This window comes from Gorilla gorilla, chromosome 11, assembly GCF_029281585.2.
Source record: "Gorilla gorilla gorilla isolate KB3781 chromosome 11, NHGRI_mGorGor1-v2.1_pri, whole genome shotgun sequence".
NCBI classification, from domain to species: Eukaryota; Metazoa; Chordata; class Mammalia; order Primates; family Hominidae; genus Gorilla; species Gorilla gorilla.
Genome location: NC_073235.2, coordinates 98,476,129 through 98,483,155, shown reverse-complemented (window position 1 = coordinate 98,483,155; position 7,027 = coordinate 98,476,129).

Below are 7,027 nucleotides of genomic sequence, written 5' to 3'. Positions count from 1 at the left end.
TTCAAATATTTATTTATTTGCATGCTAATAATTTTTTATTGGATGCCAGAATTTGTGGATTGTACCTTTGGGGTGCTGAATATTCTTTTTCTTTTATATTATGCTTTAAGTTCTAGGGTACATGTGCACAACATGCAGGTTTGTTACATATGTATATATGTGCCATGTTGGTGTGCTGCACCCATTAACTTGTTATTTACATTAGGTATATCTCCGAATGCTATCACTCCTCCCTTCCCCCACCCCACAACAGGCCCGGTGTGTGATGTTCCCCTTCCTGTGTCCACGTGTTCTCATTTTTCAATCCCCACCTATGAGTGAGAGCATGCAGTGTTTGGTTTTCTGTCCTTGCAATAGTTTGCTGAGAATGATGGTTTCCAGCTTCATCCATGTCCCTACAAAGGACGTTAACTCATCCTTTTTTATGGCTGCATAGTATTCCATGGTGTATATGTGCCACATTTTCTTAATCCAGTCTATCATTGTTGGACATTTGGGTTGGTTCCACATCTTTGCTATTGTGAATAGTGTCTCAATAAACATAAATGTGCATGTGTCTTTATGGTAGCATGATTTATAATCCTTTGGGCATATGCCCAGTAATGGGATGGCTGGGTCAATTGGTAGTTCTAGTTCTAGATCCTTGAGGAATCGCCACACTGTCTTCCACAATGGTTGAACTAGTTTACAGTCCCACCAACAGTTAAAAGCGTTCCTATTTCTCCACATCCTCTCCAGCACCTGTTGTTTCCTGACTTTTTAATGATTACCATTCTAACTGGTATGAGATGTTATCTCATTGTGGTTTTGATTTGCATTTCTCTGATGGCCAGTGATGATGAGCATTTTTTCATGTGTCTGTTGGCTGCATAAATGTCTTCTTTTGAGAAGTGTCTGTTCATACCCTTTGCCCACTTTTTGATGGGGTTGATTTTTTCTTGTAAATTTGTTTAAGTTCTTTGTAGATTCTGGATATTAGCCCTTTGTCGGATAGGTAGATTGTAAAAATTTTCTCCCATTCTGTAGGTTGCCTGTTCACTCTGATGGTAGTTTCTTTTGCTGTGCAGAAGCTCTTTAGTTTAATTAGATCCCATTTGTTTGGGTTTTGTTGCCATTGCTTTTGGTGTTTTAGTTATGAAGTCCTTGCCCATGCCTATGTCCTGAATGGTATTGCCTAGGTTTTCTTCTAGGGTTTTTATGGTTTTACGTCTAACATTTAAGTCTTTAATCCATCTTGAATTAATTTTTGTATAAGATGTAAGGAAGGGATCCAGTTTCAGCTTTCTACATATGGCTAGCCAGTTTTCCCAGCACCATTTATTAAATAGGGAATCCTTTCCCTATTTCTTGTTTTCTGTCAGGTTTGTCAAATATCAGATGGTTGTAGAGATGTGGTATTATTTCTAGGGCCTCTATTCTGTTCCATTGGTCTATATCTCTGTTTTGGTACCAGTACCATGCTGTTTTGGTTACTGTAGCCTTGTAGTATAGTTTGAAGTCAGGTAGCATGATGCCTCCAGCTTTGTTCTTTTGGCTTAGGATTGTCTTGGCAATGTGGGCTCTTTTTTGGCTCCATATGAACTTTAATAGTTTTTTCCAATTCTGTGAAGAAAGTCATTAGTAGCTTGATGGGGATGGTATTGAATCTATAAATTACCTTGGGCAGTATGGCCATTTTCACAATATTGTTTCTTCCTATCCATGAGCATGGAATGTTCTTGCATTTGTTTGTGTCCTCTTTTATTTTGTTGAGCAGTGATTTGTAGTTCTCCTTGAAGAGGTCCTTCACATCCCCTGTAAGTTGGATTCCTAGGTATTTTATTCTCTTTGAAGCAATTGTGAATGGAAGTTCACCCATGATTTGGCTCTCTGTTTGTCTGTTATTGGTGTAGAGGAATGCTTGTGATTTTTGCACATTGATTTTGTATCCTGAGACTTTGCTGAAGTTGCTTATCAGCTTAAGGAGATTTTGGGCTGAGACCATGGGGTTTTCTAAATATACAATCATGTCATCTGCAAACAGGGACAATTTGACTTTCTCTTTTCCTAATTGAATACCCTTTATGTCTTTCTCTTGCCTGATTGCCCTGGCCAGAACTTCCAACACTATGTTGAATAGGAGTGGTGAGAGAGGGCATCCCTGTCCTGTGCCAGTTTTCAAAGGGAATGCTTCCAGTTTTTGCCCATTCAGTATGATATTGGCTGTGGGTTTGTCATAAATAGGTCTTACTATTTTGAGATACGTCCCATCAATACCTAGTTTATTGAGAGTTTTTAGCATGAAGGGCTGTTGAATTTTGTTGTAGGCCTTTTCTGCATCTATCGAGATAATCATGTGGTTTTCGTCTTTGATTCTGTTTATATGATGGATTACATTTTTTGATTTGCATATGTTAAACCAGCCTTGCATCCCAGGGATGAAGCCCACTTGATCATGGTGGATAAGCTTTTTGATGTGCTGCTGGATTCGGTTTGCCAGTATTTTATTGAGGATTTTTGCATCGATGTTCATCAGGGATATTGGTCTAAAATTCTCTTTTTTTGTTGTGTCTCTGCCAGGCTTTGGTATCAGGATGATGCTGGCCTCATAAAATGAGTTAGGGAGGATTCCCTCTTTTTCTATTGATTGGAATAGTTTCAGAAGGAATGGTACCAGCTCCTCTTTGTACCACTGGTAGAATTCAGCTGTGAATCTGTCTGGTCCTGGACTTTTATTGGTTGGTAAGCTATTATTGTCTCAATTTCACAGCCTGTTATTGGTCTGTTCAGAGATTCAACTTCTTCCTGGTTTAGTCTTGGGAGGGTGTATGTGTTGAGGAATTTATCCATTTCTTCTAGATTTTCTAGTTTATTTGCATAGAGGTGTTTATAGTATTCTCTGATGGCAGTTTGTATTTCTGTTGGATCGGTGGTGATATCCCCTTTATCATTTTTTGTTACATCTATTTGATTCTTCTCTCTTTTCTTTATTAGTCTTGCTAGTGGTCTATCAATTTTGTTGATATTTTCAAAAAACTAGCTCCTGGATTCATTGATTTTCGAAGGGTCTTTTGTGTCTCTATTTCCTTCAGTTCTGCTCTGATCTTAGTTATTTCTTGCCTTCTGCTAGCTTTTGAATGTGTTTGCTCTTGCTTCTCTAGTTCTTTTAATTGTGATGTTAGGATGTCAATTTTGGATCTTTCCTGCTTTCTCTTGTGGGCATTTAGTGCTATAAATTTCCCTCTACACACTGCTTTGAATGTGTCCCAGAGATTCTGGTATGTTGTGTCTTTGTTCTTGCTGGTTTCAAATAACATCTTTATTTCTGCCTTCATTTCATTATGTACCCAGTAGTCATTCAGGAGCAGGTTGTTGAGTTTCCATGTAGTTGATTGGTTTTGAGTGAGTTTCTTAATCCTGAGTTCTAGTTTGATTGCACTGTGGTCTGAGAGACAGTTTGTTATAATTTCTATTCTTTTACATTTGCTGAGGAGTGCCTTACTTCCAACTATGTGGTCGATTTTAGAATAGGTGTGGTGTGATGCTGAAAAGAACGTATATTCTGTTGATCTGGGGTGGAGAGTTCTGTAGATGTCTATTAGGTCCACTTGGTGCAGAGCTGAGTTCAATTCCTGGATATCCTTGTTAACTTTCTGTCTCGTTGATCTGTCTAATGTTGACAGTGGGGTGTTAAAGTCTCCCATTATTATTGTGTGGGAGTCTAAGTCTCTTTGTAGGTCTCTAAGGACTTGCTTTATGAATCTTGGTGCTCCTGTATTGGGTGCATATATATTTAGGATAGTTAGCTCTTCTTGTTGAATTGATCCCTTTACCATTATGTAATGGCCTTCTTTGTCTTTTCTGATCTTTGTTGATTTAAAGTCTGTTTTATCAGAGACTAGGATTGCAATCCCTGCTTTTTTGTTTTGTTTTGCTTTCCATTTGCTTGGTAAATCTTCCTCCATCCCTTTATTTTGAGCCTATGTGTGTCTCTGCACATGAGATGGGTTTCCTGAATACAGCACACTGATGGGTCTTGACTCTTTATCTAATTTGCCAGTCTATGTCTTTTAATTGGAGCATTTAGCCCATTTACATTTAAGGTTAATATTGTTATGTGTGAATTTGATCCTGTCATTATGATGTTAGCTGGTTATTTTCCTTGTTAGTTGATGCAGTTTCTTCCTAGCATCAATGGTCTTTACAATTTGGCATGTTTTTGCAGTGGCTGGTACCAGTTGTTCCTTTCCATGTTTAGTGCTTCCTTCAGGAGCTCTTTTAGGGCAGGCCTGGTGATGATAAAATCTCTCAGCATTTGTTTTTCTGTAAAGGATTTTATGTCTCCTTCACTTATGAAGCTTAGTTTGGCTGGATATGAAATTCTGGGTTTAAAATTCTTCCTTTAAGAATGTTGAATATTGGCCCCTACTCTCTTCTGGCTTGTAGAGTTTCTGCCGAGGGATCCATTGTTAGTCTGATGGGCTTCCCTTTGTGGGTAACCCAACCTTTGTCTCTGGCTGCCCTTAACATTGTTTCCTTCATTTCAACTTTGGTGTATCTGAGAATTATGTGTCTTGGAGTTGCTCTTTTTGAGGAGTATCTTTGTGGTGTTCTCTGTATTTCCTGAATTTGAATGTTGCCTGCCTCTCTAGGTTGGGGAAGTTCTCCTGGATAATATCCTGAAGAGTGTTTTCCAACTTGGTTCCATTCTCCCTGTCACTTTCAGGTACACCAATCAGACATAGATTTGGTTTTTTCACATAGTCCCATAATTCTTGGAGGCTTTGTTCATTTCTTTTTACTCTTTTTTGTCTAAACTTCTCTTCTTGCTTCATTTCATTCATTTGATCTTGAATCACTGATACCCTTTCTTCCACTTGATCAAATCAGCTACTGAGGCTTGTGCATGCATCACGTAGTTCTCCTGCCATGGTTTTCAGCTCCTTCAGGTCATTTAAGGAGTTCTGTACACTGGTTATTCTAGTTAGCTATTCATCTAATCTTTTTTCCAAGGGTTTTAGCTTCTTTGCGATGGGTTCGAACATCCTCCTTTAGCTCAGAGAAGTTTGTTATTATCGATTGTCTGAAGCCGTCTTCTCTCAACTCATCAAAGTCATTCTCCATCCAGCTTTGTTCCATTGCTGGCGAGGAGCTGTGTTCCTTTGGAGGAGAAGAGGTGCTCTGATTTTTAGAATTTTCAGCTTTTCTGCTCTAGTTTCTCCCCATCTTTGTGGTTTTATCTACCTTTGGTCTTTGATGATGGTGATGTACAGATGGCGTTTTGGTGTGGATGTCCTTTCTGTTTGTTAGTTTTCCTTCTAACAGTCAGGACCCTCAGCTGCAGGTCTGTTGGAGTTTGCTAGAGGTCCACTCCAGACCCTATTTGCCTGGGTATCACCAGCGGAGGCTGCACAACAGCAAATACTGCAGAACGGCAGATGTTGCTGCCTGATCCTTCCTCTGGAAGCTTCATCACAGAGGGGCACCCGGCTGTATGAGGTATCAGTCGGCCCCTACTGGGAGGTGTCTCCCAGTTAGGCTACTTGGGGGTCAGGAACCCACTTGAGGAGGCAGTCTGTCCGTTCTCAGATCTCAGACTCCATGCTGGGAGAACCACTACTCTCTTCAAAGGTATCAGACAGGGACGTTTAAGTCTGCAGAAGTTTCTGCTGCCTTTTGTTTAGCTATGCCCTGCCCCCAGAGGTGGAGTCTGCAGAGGCAGGCAGGTCTCCTTGAGCTGTGGTGGGCTCCACCCAGTTCGAGCTTCCTGGCAGCTTTTGTTTACCTACTCAAGCCTCAGCAATGGCGGACACCCCTCCCCCAGCCTTGCTGCTGCCTTGCAGTTTGATCTCAGACTGCTGTGCTAGCAATGAGTGAGGTTCTGTGGGTGTGGGACCCTCCAAGCCAGGCACGGGATATAATCTCCTGGTGTGGTAAGGCCATTGGAAAAGTGCAGTATTCAGGTGAGAGTGTCCCAATTTTCCAGGTACCATCTGTCACAGCTTCCCTTCGCTAGGAAAGGGAATTCCCCAACCCCTTGTGCTTCTCAGGTGAGGCGATGTCCCACCCTGCTCCGTGGGCTGCACCCACTGTCTGACAAGCCCCAGTGAGATGAACCCAGTACCTCAGTTGGAAATGCATAAATCACCTGTCTTCTGTGTCGCTCATGCTGGGAGCTGCAGACTGGAGCTGTTCCTATTCGGCCATCTTGGAACGTCAAGATATTCAAATATTTAAAGAAAAACATGAACATATTGAGAAAACAGAGTATTTCAACAGAGAAATGAAATCTTTAAAAAAGAAGCAAATAGAAATTATAATACTGAAAAATATGGCATATAAAATGAAAATATCACAAGATAGGTTTACCATTACTGAAGCAAAAACTTGAAGACAGGCCACAAGAACTATGGAAAACTGAAGCAGAGAAGGGAAAGATTGAAAAAAAAGTGAATGAAGCCTCAGCGACCCATGAAACATATGTAGTCTCTCTCTCTCTCTCTACATATATATCTCTCTACATGTATATATATATGTATATATGATAGATAGATAATCAGGAGGAAGGAGAAGGAACAGATTGGAGCAGAGAAACATTTAAAGAAGTATTGGTCCAATATTTTCCAAATTGAATGAAAAATATAACCTAATAAAATTGATGAATATGAAGCAAGATGAACACAAAACTGCATCATCTTATAATCAAACTGCTAAAAGTCGATGATAAAGAGAAAATATTAAAAGCAACCAGAAAAAAGGCACATTACGTATAGGTAAACAATATCAAGAATAATTGCTGACTTCTGAGAAAAGAAATACAGCTCAGAGCAGTCTGAACTCTGTGAGGTGTGCACAATTTGTCAGGCCCAGAGAGACAGGAGTATGGGACTTCAGCCACACACCTCAATCCCTTCCTGCATCCATGTGCAGGCATGACTGTTTAAAGGTATTTTTTTCCCGACTGGGCGTGGTGGCATGTTTGTGCCTGTTGTCCTAACTACTCAGGAGGCTGAGGCACAGGGATCACTTGAGCTCATGAGGTCAAGGC